This window comes from Canis lupus, chromosome 34 (assembly GCF_011100685.1).
Source record: "Canis lupus familiaris isolate Mischka breed German Shepherd chromosome 34, alternate assembly UU_Cfam_GSD_1.0, whole genome shotgun sequence".
Classification (NCBI taxonomy): domain Eukaryota; kingdom Metazoa; phylum Chordata; class Mammalia; order Carnivora; family Canidae; genus Canis; species Canis lupus.
Genome location: NC_049255.1, coordinates 20,757,241 through 20,774,852, shown reverse-complemented (window position 1 = coordinate 20,774,852; position 17,612 = coordinate 20,757,241). Strand labels below are relative to the sequence as shown.

The 17,612-nt window shown below is 42.0% G+C and overlaps 1 protein-coding gene across 3 annotated transcripts in view; it reads right to left on the bottom strand.

The window, feature by feature from the left end:
* Positions 1-17,612, bottom strand: part of LOC478670 (LIM domain containing preferred translocation partner in lipoma) — a 603,162-nt gene that overhangs the window by 568,756 nt on the left and 16,794 nt on the right. The window contains exon 2 of one of the 3 annotated variants that reach the window (XM_038583674.1): positions 7,188-7,362. The exons of 1 other annotated variant lie outside the window; for it this stretch is intronic. The gene's annotated coding sequence lies outside the window, so the exon portion shown is untranslated. Of the gene's footprint in view, positions 1-7,187; positions 7,407-17,612 lie in introns of all 3 variants that reach the window. One more of the 3 variants, XM_038583673.1, reaches the window with a different exon arrangement.

The window sequence follows — 17,612 nt, the reverse complement described above, 5'->3', positions numbered from 1 at the left end:
CCAACAGTTGGAGGCCATGGAGAGGTATTCACTTGACACACTCACACCCTGTAGCACTTGCTACATGATGGATGATCTAGTCCCCAGTTTGCTTTTACAAATACTAACTCATTTAATCCCCATAACAACCCTACATCCATTTCACATAGGAGGAACCAAAGCCCAGGGAGGGTCAATAACCTCCCCAGATAAGAGGGTTGGCAGGTGGTGGAGGAGCCTGGCTGCAAAGTCTGGCTCTCCACTGCTGCATTATTCCATCCCGATATTATATCAGTATCCTCTGGACAGGCCCCGAAGGGCCAGACCGAGGAGTCCATGCTTCATTGCACAGGCAAAAGGAGTCAACTCAAGGTTTGGGGAGCTAGAATAGTAGGGTCACATTTAGGGAGAATATTTTGCATTTGTGTACTAAGATTTATCAGAGCTCATGGATGGATTAGGGAATAAGAGATGAATCAAGTTCAACATCAGTCCCTACCCACCCCACCGTGGCCAGCCACACGCTCCTAAATCAATGTTTCACTGTCATGTATGTCGTCCAACAGGATATACAGTAATTTTTCTCTGTGTATGCTCACACCCTGCAATTTGATTTTTTTTTTTAATATATTAGAATAGTCTGTTCAGATCTGGTTTCCGGGCCAAAGATTCCACAGAGCCTGCCATGAGGGACAGCATGGCCGCAGTCGGTGGTGAATGGCCTCCCAGCCCAGCCTCATGCTCCGAAAGGCAGCATTGTACATGTACTGAATAGCCACAAAAATAGCTCGGCTAAAGGACACAGGGGAAAAAAACTGCACTCTTTAGAACTGACGTGTTTTTCCTTTTCTCTCTCTACCACTGCTTCTATGACCTAGTAAGGAGGTATCACGGTGGAAGAAGCACTGGGCCAGAGTTCAGGCAGCCAGGATTTGGGTGTTGATTGCCACTTTCTTTTAAACGCCACCTCTGACAAGCTCTAGGCCTCAGTTTTGCTATCTGTAAAATAAGAGGCTGGTTCTCAACTATAGTGGTTGTTGCCCTGTGTTTGAGAGAGAGAGAGAGTGAGAGTGTGTGTGTGTGTGGTGGTATGTGTGGGGTGTCGAGACAGATACGAGTGCATTTTGGTTGACATAGGATTTTTTTAATCTTAAATCTTTCCAAAATGTTCTATAAAGTAGAGCCAAAAACTAGGGTATGGAGGGTGAGTTGGCTGGCTATGTGGGGTTACAGAGCAAAACAGATTTCCACAAATAAAATGTCATACTTGGGGGCGCCAGGGTGGCTCAGTCAGTTAAGCATCTGCCTTCGGCTCAGGTCATGATCCTGGGGTCCTAGGTTCAAGCTCCGCATGGGGTTCCCTGCTCAGCAAGGGAGGGGTCTGCTTCTCTGTCTCCCCATCCCTCCCCCCTGTTCGTTCTCTCTCTCTCTCTCTCAAATCAATAAATAAAATCTTTAAAAATAAATAAATAAATAACATGTCATTGTGGTTCCCTTGGTAAAGGGTGACATAGATCATTTTCCTTTGTCTTAGACTTTCCCTATACATTCTTAATTAAGTAACCTGAGGTGTTTTCCAAAACTTTAACAATGATTATCATTGATGAATGAATTTGAGGAAACTTTTACTGCGTTTGTTCTACTCTTCTGCACTGTTTAAATTCTCTTCGGCCAAACATGTTTTAAGAAATAATAAAACTACAGCATTTGAAAATAAAAGACAAGAGAAAGCCTAAAAATGAAGAAAAAACAAAAGTCAAAACTCACCCCCGCAGCCTCCCTACACTTACCCGAATACATTTTCTAAACACTAATCTTCCTGCCCTGGCAGCCACAGCCAGTGGACGCAGCACACTGTGGAAGTGGGGGCCCCCCTCGTTCCTTCAACTCAGTGCTTTCCCTTTTTTCCCCAATTAATTGAAATCCATTACTATGTGGTGACAAGTACGGTGAGGACAGTGGCTTCCCTCACACAGCTGTTGTTGAGGCCCAGCGGCTAAAAAAAGACTGCAAGCACTTTGTCAATATAGGGTGTTTAATCACTGAGCAGACATGAAGTCCTCCTGGGGGACTGTAGCGATGGGCACCGTATTTCTATGGCTTAGCTTCAGTGATGATGATGACGACGACGATGGCAACAACAACAACAACATCATAATCATAAGCAGCTCACCCACTGGACACCCTGGCCTTGCCGCCAATCACTAAAAATACAAAGAAGCAGACTCCTTTCTCCAAGCACAAGACACTCCACATTATCACATCCTGTTAAAACGGGGCAGGTTTTATTCATAATAGCTGGGGGTCTTACAGGTGATTTTTATTTTCTTCTTCAGCTCTCATTCCCCATTTTCTCAATCTTCTACATGAGAATGCATTGCTTTTATACTTCCAAAAAAAAAAAAAAAAACACAGAAGATCATTTTTAAAGACTTGTAAACAACCACCACCATAAATAAGCCAGGCTCTCCTTTCACAGAGTTTAAACATGAGCCTTCCTCACCAGTGAGCCTGCAGGGGATATTCTGTAACTAGGTCACCGGATTTCACTCCATCCCGGTGTACCTCTCCAAATGTTCACCAAAGCCACCAATATCTCATGAGGTTAATTTTGGACAACTGCTGAGTTGAACTAAAAGGAACGCATTTAGTCAAAAAGCATTTAGGGAATGCCTCTAATATTCTTGGCACAGCAGGAGTCACCAACATGAAGAGGCCGCCCCACCCTCCAGAAACCTACAGAAGGTAGGAATTAATACACACGCATAAATAGGAATAGCTCAAGGTACAATGTGATAAGTTCTAAAAGCGTTCCAGCTCAAAGCAGTGTGGGGGTTCTAGGAAAGGAAAGGTTATTTCTAGCTGCTGGGATGAGGGATGGCTTCGGGACAGAGTTAATGTCTCAGCAGGACGAGAAACACCAACAAAGGCAAGGAGGGGAGCAGATCCGAATCCAGAGTACAGTTCAGGTGGCCGGAGCCCAGGGGCACTGAAGAGTGGCCTTCACTCTGGAGAGGAAGACTGTGTCAGACGGTCCTGAGGACACGGGACACCAAGCTAGGGAGTTGGGGTGTACTGGCTCGGAGGTGCGGGGGGGTGTGCACTGTCTCCACGTGCATCCAGGTGCCATAGCAACCGTTTCACCCGAAGCCATCCTTTTACATGTAGGAGTAAATTAAATGAGTGAAGAAAAAGTAGAGACGACAGACAAATACCTAAGTTAGTATAAACAAGCCACAATATGTTCCCAAGTAAAATCGATGGGAGTCACCATGAATACCTCCCAAACTAGAGAACACATGCCCTCGGTGATGAAAATCTGATGAGTGTGGGGAGAATGAATGAGGAGGGAAATAGCAGAAGTCATGGCTCGGCCTTTCGGTGGTTCCCAGTGAGCCAGGCCAAAGAGGCTCAATCCCCTTCTCTGGAGCCACTCATTCAAACTTCTGTGTCCATTCCTGTGACACCCTCTCCACAGCCTGAGCCACCGCAAAGAAGCACCAATGCTTTTGGTGAGGAAATTCTCCTTCTCGATGGGATGATAACATCATAAGATTGAAGGTTCACTAGGGTCAGAAAAAAAAAAGCATACTGTATCCGAAAGAGAAGAAAGAAAGAAAAGAAAAGAAAAGAAAAGAAAAGAAAAGAAAAGAAAAGAAAAGAAAAGAAAAGAAAAGAAAAGAAAAGAAAAGAAAGAAAAGAAAAGAAAAGAAAAGAAAAGAAAAGAAAAGAAAAGAAAAGAAAAGAAAAGAAAAGAAAAGAAAAGAAAAAGAGAAAAGAAAAAGAAAAGAAAAGAAAAAAGAAGAAAGAAGAAAAAAGGAAGCAGGCGAGCGAAAGAGCAGAGACAGCTTTTCTGCCCCTAAAACATCGGTTCTTCCCCCTTGCTGAACAGTATCATCCCTCGGGGTACTCGTTTTTTTAAAAACTCAGATACTCAGGGCCCCACTCTGGCCTATTCCAACCAGAATGCATAGAGGGGAGTCCCAGGCACAGTCACTATTACACAGCTCCCCAGCTGACTTTAACACGCAGCTGGGGTTGAGAGTCACTGCTGGCAGTCTGGGCAAAAATGCTCAGAAGAAACTGAAAGGTCAAATAAATGAGAAGAACTGACAGCCTGTTGGGCTCAAGTTCAAAGTAACCCCTAATCACATACTGGTTGCTTTTCAAGGCCTCTCTCCCCCTGGTTGGGGGCATCCAGGGTGAGCTCTTTATAGGAGAGGATCAGGTTCCCCTGAGCCTGACAGCAGAGGCCAGGGGAGGGTCACCAGCATCATGTAATCAGTGAAGGTGGGTGCTCACAACGGAACACAAGTGAAGGCCATCGGGAGAGCGAGAGCCAGCACCAGCCCAAGCGAAGCTCTGTGCAGTACTGTCATGGGATGGGGACAAGGAGGAGCATGTAGATCTCGAACTCCAGCCGTCAATATCATGGCAGCATAGGGTGTAAGAAGGAACTTTGCAATTAGACACACGCTGGCTCTGTCACTTTCTAAGTGATCGTAAACAAGTGCTTTAATCAATCTGAGCCTAAATTTCCTTATTTGCAAAGGAGGAATTAGAATATATGCCTTGCATATTGTTTTTCTTTTAGGACTTGGAATAACAGTGTACACAGTCCGGCCCACGCTAGGTGCTCAGGCAATACATGTCAGTGAATACATTATCATTATAATTATTAAGCAAATAAAACCAACCCGAAATTGTCTCCAAGATGGCATGCCATCACCAAACCAGGAATTGAAGACAAAAACCAGAAATACATGTGGTAGGCAACCAAACCTGCATCTCCCAGACCAGGAGGAAGTATTATTTCTACTTCCAATGTCAACTCAACCCCAGCGTGCTTAACCGTAGATGTCAAGTCATTGCTTTTCAGTCAGGCCTCTCGGCAATTACAAACTGGCTCAGACTTCAAAAGTCATTAGGTCTCACCTCTCCTCTATCCAACCTTTGCCACGCGAGAGAATGGCAGAGTTGAAAGGTCTTTGGAGGTGACCATCTGCCCACCATGCAAGGCTTGCCAGAGCCACATGGCACCGGAGGAGCATGTCCATCTTCAAGAGGGTGGTCCATTTCAATTACACTTAGAAGTCAATAGTCAGCATAAAACTATAAACACAACACTAATTAACGAGTTTACCAACACTTCTCATTAGACACGTGGTAGAGAAATTACGTGCTTACTCTGTAGGTGCCAAGGTCAGCACTAGAGTCAGGGCTAAAAGCCAGAGCTGTGGAATTCCATGCACCAGGATGGCAAAGGGGTCAGATGCTCAGACTCCACCACGACCAGGTACCCTAGACACTAATGTCCTTCCCTTCTCTAAGCTGTGGGTTCCCTTTCTTTAATGAGAGGATACTCCTTGATTTCCTTAAGGATTATTGGAGAACCAGTGGGTAGTGACCATAGAAACCATTTGTTCCAGTCTGACCTTGAGACACCTACATCTTGCCTTCCCGTACAAAAGCTTAAAAATCCACTGATAGAAAATTTGTAGCCATTTCCTGCTTGGGTCAAATGCCACTAGCTGAGCATCAGAGTCGATACTAAGCCAAATCTGGGGCTGAAATCTATCAGCAGCAGTATCTGAATTTCATTGATACAAGAATAAATATGAAATTTCTCAGTGTTGAAGATAACCGGTAATTGATGTTGCTGTACAGGATTTTGAAGGTTTTCCTGATCATGAGATGTTGAGGACACAAATTTGGCATCCTACTTGCAATGTGTCTTCAAAAACATGTGAAAAATTCCTAAACAGGCCCTTTCTGGAAAGATCTGTGGACTTAAGTAGAATTAAACAACTAAAACTAAGAAAAAATTCTTAATGGACATTCTTTTTAATGTTATAAAATGCAACTACCCGTGACGTGCTCACTTGGACATGGAGTGTGTGTGGATGGGAGCAGGGAGTCAGGAAGGCTTCCAGAGAGTAGAACACATAACCCCAAATGCAAGTTGCAAGCCCTGAATCTATGAACACCATCAGAAGAAGAGGTGCTCTGGAACGGCATGCCAGGTGGCAGCATGTACAGGAAAAGCCACAAATTTCACGGCCTTTCACATCCTGTTTTGAGTCTCAGTCCTGTGACTACTACCTCTGTGACCTGGGAGAGTAACATAAAGTCTCTGAACCTCAGTTTCCTCATCTGTAACATGGGGCGGTATCTGTATTTTGAGCGCACGTTGGAAAGATCGTCCATGGTGCCCAGTAGAAGCGCCTCGCACGGACCCCGGCTGTGGATATGACATTCCAGATTTCCTCTGCTCCTCTGCACTTAGGAACCCACACACTTGGTGGATGGGCTCAGCCTGCTTGAGCGGCACGCTGCCCTATGAGATGCTTTATAACCCTGTTGCCGAAGCAATCAGGAGGCTTTCCATGTCTCCAACAAGGCAAGGGGTACTTTCCCAAGAAAACGTGATAGGAATAATACTTAAGTGAGCCACCCAAACATTTTCTAACTTCCCTCGCATGAGGCAGGAGTGAGTCAGAATGTGAAGGTTTATCTGTGTTTATCCAGTATGACACGGAGGACAGAGATGCTGTGCTATGACCGGTGAGTGTGGCTGAGAAAGACAAGGCCTCCAGGGGACTGAATAGTCAGGTATCCATTTCTGCTGGAAGTCCTATGGGGAGGTGACACCACAGGAAGGCGACAAACCTTCAGTAACAGATGCCCTGGGGATTTTTGATCATTCAGCTACACAAGCCTCATCTCTTACCTGAGGAGAGGCGATGAAGGAATTCTACCCAATGCATCTGGTGGGCCTGAGTTTATTGATACCCCAAAGAGGAAGATGCATGTGGAGCAGGGAATATTCTCCTCTATATCCTTCAAACCCTTTGCTCTGATTCTTCCTTCTCCGAGCAATGCCTCTGCCAACCAATCCCATTTCCACAGCATCTGAGGCAGAGCACAGATACTGGCAAGCCAATTAATGCAAAGCTCTTGCTCCCAGGCATGTATGAAAACGGCACTGGGTTGATCCTGGGCTGCCTTCTGCATCTGACTAATGCAAACCAATTTCCTCCCCATCCCACCATGGAAGCCCTGATTTGCTATTTTCAAAAGGTGGGGAGGTGAGGAGTTCCAGGCTTAAAATGATGAGGACCAGATACAAACTGCACTGACCACATGATCAAGTGAAGCCCTGTCTCATAACTGCCAGAGTCTTCCAAATCACCAGGGGCAACACTTACTGAGCCAGTAGTCTTACTGAATTCTTCCTACCCTTATAAGGGCGGCTTCATCTGCTTTGGCTGTCACCTTCTTTTGTAGTTGTGGAATATATCGTTTGCAGAGTTGAATTTCTTAAGAGCAGGTGGGCAGATCCAATTCCAGTTTAATGTCTAGTCACTTAAATTCATCAGGCATCTATTGAGCAAAAAACATGTACACAGATGGCCCTGAGCAAGACCCTGGAAGTACAAAGGTGAAATAAGATACAATCACTGACTCGTGTCATATAATCATTGGCCTTGTAGGCATGAAATAAAGGTTAACCGTTCAGTGTTGCAATACATAAGTATTATAAATATTAATTGTGATGTTAAAAGTACAGGACATAATTAACAATGGAGAACTGGTTTAAAAAGCAAGCCCAGGGAGGCCTGGGTGGCTCAGATGTTTAAGCGTCTGCCTTCAGCTCAGGGCATGACCCCAGGGTCCCGGGATCAAGTCCAAAATTGGGCTCCTTGCTTAGTGGAGAGTCTGTTCCTGCCTCTGCCTCTGCCTCTGCCCCTCCCCCTGCTTGTGCCTCCACACACTTTCTCTCTCTAATAAATAAAATCTTTAAAAAAATTTTAAAAATTAATAAACTAAAAAGCAAGCCCCCAAATAGCAGCCTGTGATGTATACACACACACATGCAAATGGGAATGCTATTCACTATAATGTACTTCAGAGAAATAGGATTCCAGGCAATCTAAGATTTTGTTCCTTACACTATCTTTATTTTCCCAATTTTCTACAATGAAAATTAATTACTTATAAATTCAAAAAGCACCAATAAAATGTTGAAAATAAAGCACACTAAGGGCCTCAGTCTTCTGACTTCCCAAAGAGCTCCTGTACTAAACCTAGAGATTTGACACCCTAATCCCTCGCTCCAAAAATCCATGTGTGTGTCTGTGTTAGTGTACGTGTGTGCCTGTGTTACACATTTGTATGGTTGATACTGACTAACCTAAAATACAAGTCCTTTGTGGGATCCTGGTTGAGTGGAAGAAGACTGGACAAACTCTGAGAGACAGGTAGTCATCTTTTGGAGTAACTGAAATTGGAAGTACATCAGAGTAGCTGCTGATCAGAAAAGCTATTCAAGCACAGAAGACACATGGGGCAGAGAAAACCAATAGCCATTTGGTCTGGCTCTTGCACTGGAAAAGCAGAAGGGTATCTCTCCCAACCACAGGCACTGGCTTGTGAACGAGCTGCCTGTCCAAGGGGCAATTCCATGTGTCTATTCCCGGAGATCAAGCAGCCATCACTAAATCATTTATTTAATAATGATCCAGAACTAAGCTTTATACCTCTAGAAAGGCCAGAAACATTACACAAAGAATTCTTTGCAAATATGTTCATTTGATTTGTTTAGAAGCTGCTGTTAAAAACATACATTTGGAAGGGGAAACCAAACCAGAAACACTGCAACAAGCTAAGTGAGAAATGATGACATCAAGTTCAGAAATACTTAATGAGCACTTACTATATGCCAGGCATTGATTGTAGTAGGTATTTATACTACAGTAAGGAATAAAAGGGCAACAGCCCCTACCTTTACACAGCTTACCTTTGGAAGAATGTAGGAGGAAATCATAAAAACAAAAAGTAGATGTGGAATCCTGGTACTACAGGACACAATACTGCAGCCCTAATAAGCTTGACTGTGTAGGTCAAACTAACAAAGCTGTTAATGGGTAGAGGCGTGGGCAGATTTTGGTTCCTGATCAAATATATTTGACGAATTCATACATGAGCTCCAAGAAGCTCTACAGCAAAGAAATATGTCTAAATTTGATCAAGTTTACATTTCCTAATTGTGTTTGACCACAGAACCCTCCTTCTTGTGGAATACCTACCAACAGACCAATAGAAAACAAACATTTACCAAAACAAAGTCTGCAAAATGCACAAGAGTGGTTGTGCCAAAGATATAAAATTATCATCAGGGATCCCTGGGTGGCACAGCGGTGTGGCGCCTGCCTTTGGCCCAGGGCACGATCCTGGAGACCCGGGATCGAATCCCACATCAGGCTCCCAGTGCATGGAGCCTGCTTCTCCCTCTGCCTGTGTCTCTGCCTCTCTCTCTCTCTCATAAATAAATTTTAAAAAATTTAAATAAATTTTAAAAAATTAAATAAATAAATTTTAAAAAAATTATAAATTTAAATAAATTTAAAAATTTATAAATTTTTATAATTTTTTTTCAGTTAGATTTAAATAAATAAATTTAAATAAATCATAAATAAATAAATTTAAAAAATTAAAATAAATAAATTTAAAAAAATTTTAAAAAACCATATTTAAAAAGAATAATAATAAAAAAATAAAATAAAATTATCATCAGATGGGTTCTTTTAAAAAAAGACAGGAATGTTCATTAGGCTGTCTATAAAAATTAACAGACTTTTAAGTATTGACTCTTAAAAGTAGGAAAATCTATTTGGAATTCTTCATTTCCCAAAATCTAGGAGACAGAGACTTTGGTATATGTCCCAAATTACCAGAGAATGCCTCCTAAACCAAACTTCCAGAGTCCACTGCCCACCCAATGTGACTATGGGACACCCACAGAGGCACCAGCAAAACAGGCAGGTGGCAGAAGAGGGCATAGTGAGTAATCAGCATGTGACCAGGTGCTAGAGACAGCAGACAGAGAGTCACAGGTGCTCCCAGAAAAGTATACAGCCAAGTTCTCACAGTCTATTTCAGGGAAGGGGAGTGGTTATAGATACTGCTGACAGGAAGGAAAACGCAGACAATCCCTAAAACTTTGTTTTGTTTTAAATAGTTTTCCTATAGGGTGCCTGGGTGGCTCAGTCAGTTAATTGTCTGCCTTTAGCTCAGGTCATAGTCCCGGGGTCCTGGAATTGAATCCCACATTGGGCTCCCTGTTCAGCGGGGAATCTGCTTCTCCCTCTGCCCTTTCCCCTGTTTGTTCTCTCTCTCTCTCTCTCTCTCTCTCTCTAATAAATAAAATCTTTAAATAAATAAACACTTTCCTGTTAAATATATTTATACATTTATCAATAAGAGAAATGGATTGGGAGAGGTTGACTTGTAAAACAGAAACCGAGTCCTGAGTTGAAAGTCAACAAATTTAGGTTTAACACAGTCATTAGCTAGCCAACACCCCATTCTCCTTGGATCACCCTGTTCCACTGTTCACCACTGCTTAGTCCCCTTCACATCCAGTCGTGCGTGATATGTGTTACAGAGTAACCACCAATCTCAAATCACAGAGACAAAGAATTTTCCAACTGGTGTTGGGACACTTAGATAGCCATTTGGATAAGGACAGAATTAGATCCATTCATCACATCATACACAAGAATAACCTGCAAATGAATCAGACATCTAAATGTGAAAAATGAAATTATACAGGCACTGGAAAATAACACAAGTGAACATGACTGTTGAGAAATGCTTTCTAACCACGATCAAAAAACCGAGCAATGGAAGAGAAAGCTGATAAATTCATCTATATAAATATAAAAATTTTCACATGACGAGAAAAGCACTGTAAGAAAGGTCAAAAGGCAAATAATACACTGGGAGAAAATATTTACAATATATTTCACAGATGAAGGGCTAATTCATAAAGCATATTTTACAGAAAAAAGGCCAAAATCTAACTGAAAAAAAAAAATGGGCAAAATATATGAACAGACAATTCACAAAAAAAATGAAATTTATAAAATTAACAAATGTGATCTTTAAACAAATGAAAAAAAGTTCAACTTCATTTAAAATAGGATATATGCAAATTAAAACTACACTGAAATATCATTTCTCACCCGTCACACTGGTAAAAATTCCAAAGGCTGACAACATGCTGTGGTCGAGGATTCTGGTGAGACACTCCCACAGAGAAGAATTCGGCCCTACCTAACTAATACAACATTCTTCCTTGACCCAGCATTCCCACTTCCAAGAATATAGCCTGAAGACATATCTCCACTGATATGAAAGTGAATATGAATAATATTATCTATCGCAGGAAACCATTCCACTGTCCAACCACAAATCAGCTGTATGAGAGAGCAGAGAGAAGGAAGGAAGGACGGAAAGAACAGCAGAAAGATAGAAGGAGGAGAATTAAGAAAGGGAGAGATGAGGAAGGGGGGGGGGGGGCAACAGAAAGAACAAAAGAATTTTTAAAAAGCAAAGTGCAAAAAGGCTTATTTTTATAGTACATTACCTTTTATGTAAGAAAAAAAGCAGTATGAAAACACACATAAATCAGGTTTAAAAGAAATACAGGAAAGATAACCAAGAAAACAAAGAGACTGCTTCCCTACAAGAGGCAGAGGGAATATTGGGGTGGAAGGAATGTTGGAAGGAGTAGCACTTCTCTGGGTATACGTTTTCATTTACTTTGGACATTTGGAAACATGTTAATGTTTTACACATGCAAAAAACAAAATTAAATCAACAAGGCAAGGATGGGAAGGAGGAAAGCTAAAGCCAAAAGCAAACTAAAAGAATTAAACCCAAATATATTTTAAATGAACAACCTAATGACAACAGGGGATTGAGGGGGAAGTCTATAAAGAAAAAAAATTCCTTGAGGCACCTGGGGGGGGTTCAGTCGGTTAAGCATCTGACTCTTCCTTCTGGCTCAGGTCATTATCTCAACCGTATCTGGACTCCTGGGCGTAGAACCTGCTCAAGATTCTCTCTCTCTCCCTCTGCCTCTCTCCCCCTTCTCTCTCAAAAGAGAAAGGAAGGAAGGAAGGAAGGGAGAGAGGGAGGGAGGGAGGGAGGGAGGGAGGGAGGGAGGGAGGGAAGGAAGAGAAGAAAGAAAAGAAAAGAAAGAAAAGAAAAGAAAAAGAAGAAAAGAAAAGAAAAGAAAAGAAAAGAAAAGAAAAGAAAAGAAAAGAAAAGAAAAGAAAAGAAAAAAGAAAAGAAAGAAAAGAAAGGAAGGAAGAAAATTCCTAAACATAGTATTTGACAAAAAACTTTCAGTCTTAGGCAGGGTTAAAGTTGGGAAAGGGCATCCCAAGGAAATCCTGAACTGTTTTTAGCAGGTTTGTTTGGTACAGTGGTATGAGCTTAAAAAAATTATTATTATTAATATTTGTGTTATTATATTCACATCCCCATAGCTACAGGTATGTGTGTACATACAGGTGATATAAACATAGAGAAATACATTTATATACTTTCATGTGTATGATTTCCTGGCTCTGGCCATCAAAGGACCTGTGACCAAAGGCACACAGTGGCCACGAGCACACCTGACAGGGATTAGGGGTCCCCTAATCCCATTCTCTGCTGCAGAGAACCAGGATGTACTGAAGACATGGTTGATTTCAGAGCTTGAGCAGAGATGACCCAAGATGAAACTAGAAAATCTTTTTTATTCTAGCAGGTAAATAAGTGCTAACACAACAACAAAGACAGGAACATGCCACAAGGTGGTAGGAGCCAGATTAAAGGGGCTCTCATAGGACAAATCTGGGGCAATCTAAGCATCAAAATAACTACATAGTGCTAATAAATTATACAAGATTGAAAGAGAAGTCGGGAAGTCCATCCCTATATTAGAAACAGAGAGACGGGAGGGACTCTCGCTTAAAGCAGAATGCAGAATGCTGGAATGCTCCCTTTGGCAACACATATGCTAGAACGCTCACAATGGTGGGGAAGGCAGGGCTGAAGACAAGATAGCACAATTCTGCAACCATCCAGAAAAGACTAGTTTAGGCAAAAATTTAGGGTAAATGCTTGACGAAGAGCAAGAATAGAGTATCTCATGGGTTGCTTAGTAATGGCAAGGGAAAAACAGTAACTATAAAGCGGAGAAACTGAACAACACCTTGACCAGGCAATCATAATCATCAGGAGCCTCCCAATGTAATTAATCCCTGAGGAGGATTCATCTATGCAACGTTCTAGCAGGGAACACACAACTGAACCTAAACATGAAGAAACAACAGATTAATGCGAACAAGGAGTACAACAGTATTGAAAAGAAGAAGCACTTATGCTTCAAAACTGCCAATGCCATAAAAGACAAAGAGAGGCTGTGGAAATGTTCCAGAATAAAAGAGATAAGAGTCACGACAACTAAGTGTATTATCTGATCCCGGGCGAGGCTCTGTAGTAGAAGGGGGAAATGCTGTCAACTGGACAAAGTGACATAACAGAAGTAGAGACAGTGCATTAAAATACCAAATCAGAGTCGGTGTACTGAACAGGAGAACTACAGTGCAAATATGAAGAGACAACCCCTATTATTAGGAAATACACACTTTACTTAGGGGTAGACAACCATGATGGATCATGACGCATGGAGCTTACTCTCAATTACTGTAGAAAATAATCATATACACAATACATAGTAAAGAGAGAGAAAGAAGAGGGAGAATTTAAATGATATAAAATATTAACAATAGATGAATCAGATGAAAGCATATGAGTATTATTGGGACTATTCCTATTCTTGCCACTTTTTCACGTCTGAAATAATCTACAAAAATTAAAGAAAACATAACCACTGAGAAAGAGACCATATATGAAAAAATTAGCTCTATTTTTCAGCAGGATTTGAAAATAAGAAAGAAATTAAACCCAAAGTACTTCATCCCACATAATAGTTACATACACATGTAGTTCATAGCGACACAAAGAAATGTGTATATTTTAATTTCTTAACATGGGAAAGGATTTTAGAATTCCTTTTTCTGAAACTCCTGGGGATGAACTACACCTAACACATCTAAGGCCACAGTGGATATGTAAGCAGGGCTACAATTACAAGATTTGTAGGTCAACACAAGCCTCTGAAATTCTAGTTCACCACATTTGCAATCCGAGTACTATTTCCCTTCTAGAAAGAGCAAGTTTAGAGTTAGAAGATGAGCTGTATCTAACAAGCTAATAGCGAGCATCAATTTTTAAAAATCTATCAGCAGTGGCCTTTAAGGTTAAGTATCACCCAATGGATGAGTGGGGCGGGGCAGGGAGCACCCTTTCGGTCAAAATATGGATCAGGTCACATGTGCTGCCTTCCACTACACACCTCAACTTCCCAGCAGAAGGAAAAATTAGTGAATCGGCCCTTGAAGTTTCCTTCCTAGATAAGTTTAGAGAGGAAAAATAAAAAGATATGAAGGTTAGACATTATGAGGTCAAGAACCATCAACCAAATGGAACTTGATGTTTAAACAGAAAGGTAAAATATATGGGAAGCAGCAAAACTCTCAACCCTCTGATTCCAAAACAGGCTCTGCTGACTGAATGTGTGTGTGTGTGTGTGTGTGTGTGTGTGTGTGTGTATACTGCAGCTGAATACTAGGTATTGTTCCCTTCCAACAAGCATTAAAATATAAAGGTCAGTTAGCTTAAATGGTATTTTATTGCACATACTTTAAAAAGACCTTGGACAATTAAAGCAATGAAATATATTCCTTCCTATCATTTTTAAATGTTCTTAGAAGCATAAAAAGAAGGCACGTCCCCCTGTAAAAAATCTTAACTCCTTCTCTTCCTTTACACAACATTTATCTCAGGGCCTCCCAGAACATATGAGCCTTTTTACTAGAGTCTCCGGGGCTTCTGGCCTCCGGCAGTCTTCACTGGGGCAGCCAAGGGATGGCCCAGCAGTGCTGCCTGAGGAGCAAAGACACAGGTCAAAGATCAAGACCAGATCAGTGGTTCTCCCAGAAACTTCTCTTTTTTTTAAAGATTTTATTTATTCATGAGAGACACAGAGAGAGAGAGAGAGAGAGGCAGAGACACAGGCAGAAGGAGAAGCAGGCTCGGGATCCCTGGGTGGCGCAGCGGTTTAGCGCCTGCCTTTGGCCCAGGGCGCGATCCTGGAGACCCGGGATTGAATCCCACATCGGGCTCCCGGTGCATGGAGCCTGCTTCTCCCTCTGCCTATGTCTCTGCCTCTCTCTCTCTGTGTGTGTGACCATCATAAATAAATAAAAATTTAAAAAAAAAAAACAAAAAAAGGAGAAGCAGGCTCCCTGTGGGGAGCCCGATATGGGGCTCGATCCCAGGACCCCGGCATCATGACCTGAGCTGAAGGCAGAGGCTCAACCACTGAGCCACTCAGGTGTCCCTCCCAGGAACTTTATTTAAAATAAGACTAAAGCTCCAGGCTCCTCCTACAGATGCTGGGATATCAAGTGAGAATCTGAGAGAAGGAGTTTTTTCTTGTTGTTTTATGTTGTTTGTTTGTTTGTTTGTTTTCCTTTTTTGGTGCCTCTGAAGATGTTGACGGGTACCCTTGCTTACAAACCACTGACCTAGAAGATTCTAAACTTCTCTGCAGCGCCAAAGCTCTAGGAAAAGTTTCAACTATCTGTGGCTTTACAGTGTCCTCAGACTGACCCTGAGGGCATCATTTTATTCCTCACCCTGGTTCAGTGTCCACAAAGATAAAAGGACACAAACAACAAGCCAATTTTGCTAGTCTGTTGCAAAAAGTTAATAAATTTTAAAGTACTCCACATATGTGAATATCTGTTTTTATCAACTTCTTACTTAATACATGAAACTCTTCCTTAAGTTTTCAAAGGGACTACACTCCTAACAAAGGGACTGCACTCTGTCAACCTTAACCCTTTTTTCCCCATCGAAGTACTTGGCAACTAGTATCTTAGGTGTGGGTGGTATTTGCTCAGAGAATCATAGACCCCAGGGTAGGAGAAGTTCTCCAGAGGTCATCTGGAGAGCACTCTGATTCCCGGCAGAAAAGAGATCACTACCCCATTTCACAGAGGGTTAGGTGAAGCACACTCGGGACTCCACACTCCACGCTGACACACCTCTCTGATTTCTGAAGGTCAGAAACCTTCCTGTTGGGCCTTTTCAGATGAATACAGTGCTTATTCTGGTTCATGTGGGTGACCTGAGGCAACCAAAGTCTCCTCTCTAGGCCTTGGTTCACTAGTCTCTAGCAAAGGAATCTCTCATCTGAGACGGTAGAAGGAAAGAAAAGCCTTCAATGTCAATAAATTAACTCACTAAATGGATTGGTGACTTTGAACAAGATATTTAACGCAAGAAAGAAAGAACCCCCATAATTAAATATCAAAATCTGAGCCTGGGATACAAGCGGGGCGGGGAGGCAGAGGATGTTAATCCCAAGTGAGTGCACTGAATTGCAGGGTATCTGCTTCCCAGGGGCTTCTGAATATTACTGAAGCTGATGGTTACAGAGGCTCAGGGGTCACCTTCCCACTTAAAGGGCATAAAAATAAATAGACGCCTAGAACTATTTGTCTGTTCCCAAAGGTCTCCAGTACCATGTATTTAATGCCAACAGGGATTTTAAAAAAAAAAAAAAAAAAAAAAAAAAAGGTGTGGAAATTGCCTTTTTCAATAATCCCCTTTTAAGAGATAAAGAAATAATGAGGAATAAAGAATCTTACTCAAGATAACAAAACAATTAAGAAGCATATAGAATACCCAAGGATATTCTAACTTATTTCTCCATCTGAAAATCCTCACATGACATCATGCTATTGTATGGTATCGGTCAGGAAATAAAACGGAAAACTGACTCTGTAGTTCAACATTTACCATCAAGAAACAGAAATCTTGGGGCACCTGGATGGCTCAGTCAGGTAAGCAACTGACTCTCGATTTCAGCTCAGGTCAGGATCTCAGGGTCTTGGGATGGAGCCGAGCACTGAGCTCCACACTCAGCTGGGAGTTTGCTTGAGATTCTCTCTCTACCTCCCTCCCCTTGCACCTTCTCTCTCTCTCTCTCTCAAATAAATAAATAAATCTTAAAAAAAAAAAAAAGATTTATCTATTTATTCATGAAAGACACAGAGTGAGAGAGAGAGAGGCAGAGACATAGGCAGAGGGAGAAGCAGGCTCCATGCAGGGAGCCCGATGTGGGACTCGATCCCGGATCCCAGGGTCATGACCCGAACCCAAGATAGGCGCCCAACCGCTGACCCACCCAGGCGTCCCAATAAATCTCTTTTAAAAAAAGAAACAGAAGTCTTCTTTTCCTCACAAATTAAGATTTTACAGGAAAACGGCAGAAGTAAGGGTAACACAATATATTTGCCATTATTTTGTTTTTATTAGAGCAGAGCACACCCAAAAGCAAAGCTATTTTGATCTACAAAAACAGCGAAGAAGGAAACACAGTTTGTTATTTGATTATTAAGTTTACTCTGCAGCCTTCGTTGTATGGGTGGCATTATCATACAAGCTGGCTCCTAGGAGGAGGTGAAAGGCGGGAGACGAGCAAGGTCAGTAGGATGAAATTCAAGTCTGCAAACATTTACCGAGCATCTCCTCTGCGGACAGCCCTGTGCCAGCACCCGTGGGGAACACAATTAGGAGGAAACAGCCCTGCCCACAAACTGTTGAAAATCAAATGAGGTGGAATTATGCACACAATTTACTCTAACTCAAGCCTTGAAGGA